The sequence below is a fragment of the Sinocyclocheilus anshuiensis genome, unplaced genomic scaffold (assembly GCF_001515605.1).
Source record: "Sinocyclocheilus anshuiensis isolate Anshui unplaced genomic scaffold, SAMN03320099.WGS_v1.1 scaffold2827, whole genome shotgun sequence".
Lineage (NCBI taxonomy): Eukaryota > Metazoa > Chordata > Actinopteri > Cypriniformes > Cyprinidae > Sinocyclocheilus > Sinocyclocheilus anshuiensis.
Window position 1 is genome coordinate 101,083 of NW_015552534.1, and position 1,677 is coordinate 102,759.

The 1,677-nt window shown below is 35.7% G+C and overlaps 1 protein-coding gene across 3 annotated transcripts in view; it reads left to right on the plus strand.

Moving 5' to 3' along the window:
• LOC107663739 (septin-4-like) overlaps window positions 1-1,677 on the plus strand; it is a 50,307-nt gene that overhangs the window by 30,156 nt on the left and 18,474 nt on the right. The window lies entirely within an intron of this gene.

A 1,677-nucleotide genomic window follows, 5' to 3' on the forward strand; every position in this document is an offset into this window, starting at 1 on the left:
AATTTGATGTTTATCTGCTTACCTCCAGGGCATCCAAGATGTAGGTGACTTTGTTTCTTCAGTAGAACACAAACGAAGATTTTTAACTCAAACCGTTGCAGTCTGTCAGTCATATAATGGAAGTGGATGGGAATCACGGCTTTGAGAGTCAAAAAAAAACATAACATACACAAACATTTTTTCGAAACGATCGGTCTGTGCAAGAAACTGAACAGTATTTATATCGTTTTTTAACTCTGATTCACTGCAATGTCTGAACTGTCCTGAGTGCGTTCGCGTCTTCTTCTTCTTCTTGCTTTACGGTGGATCGCAGACTTATAAGTGCATTACCGCCACCTATCTCTCAAATGGACCATTGACACGCCTAATTGAGATTGTAGATAGAGTGTCAATGGTCCATTTGAGAGATAGGTGTGTGTGTGTGTTCAGGTTTTGCAAATCAGGGACACAGTGGCTTTTTAAAGCTGCTGGACAGTTGAAGCCTCTAGCAGGACAACATCACTCTTGAAGAAAGACGAGAGCGAGAGAAGAAAGACGAGAGCGAGAGACACATACAGCAGTACTACTGAGGGAGCAGAGATGAATGGAACATTTATATTTGTAGTTGCTGATTTTTTCAGATATTCTGTGATGTCCTGGATAAGTCTGTGATGGCCTTCATATATATATATATTTATGTATATATATATATATATATATATATATATATGACTGACAGCGTGTGATGGGGGTGTGGCTATGCAAATGAGCTGCAGTGAGCTACAGACAGTCTCTGGGTCATGTGTCGATCTCTCTCTCTCCACACACTGACCCTTTGCTCTCCATCAGTAACAATGGCAGCAAACTCTGAAGTAAACAGCAATTCTGAGGTATGTCTGCACTTTGCAAACTTATTTGAATTTGTGGATGTTGACTTGGCGTTTGCACAATGCATTTACAGTAACAGAGGCGTCTTAGAGACAAGTCAAAACTCAATAGCAGGAGCTGGTTTCTGACCACAGCCACAGAAATCAGCAGATGTTTTAGTCAAGCTCTGAGGATGTTTTGGTTTGATTTCATCAGACTTGGATGTGATACAGTGGATTGTAGTCTGATCAGGAAACTGATCTGCTTTTGTGTAAAATTCATAATTATCTGTATGTTTTTTTTAGTAATGGTCAGCTGATATGTTTTTTTTTTTTTTAATGATGCCAGATTTTGATGGCTAATATAATCTTGATATTTCATGAGTAATAAACATTAGTTTCAATTACTTTCAATTAGTTTAAATTTATGTCATGCACACATACACTATATATATATATATATGTATGTATAAGGAATTGACACAATGATTTAATAATGATAATAATAATAAACAAAAGATAAGTTAGAAAAAAAAAGTAACAAAAATTAAAGTGAAAAATGTTATTATTATTATTAATATTATCTGCTTATTATTATTATAATTTTTTTATTATCAGTTTGCAAGTATATTTTCAGTGTGTCTTGAAAATATTTTCATGATGACATGAATTCATTTTGTCACTTTGATATTTAGTCATGTGTTTATGTTGTGTATCATTTTGATAATAGTGCACCTGTGCCGGACTTTCATTGGAGTTGAAGCACACACACTCACACACACTCTCACACACACACTCACACTCACACTCACACTCACACACACACTCACAC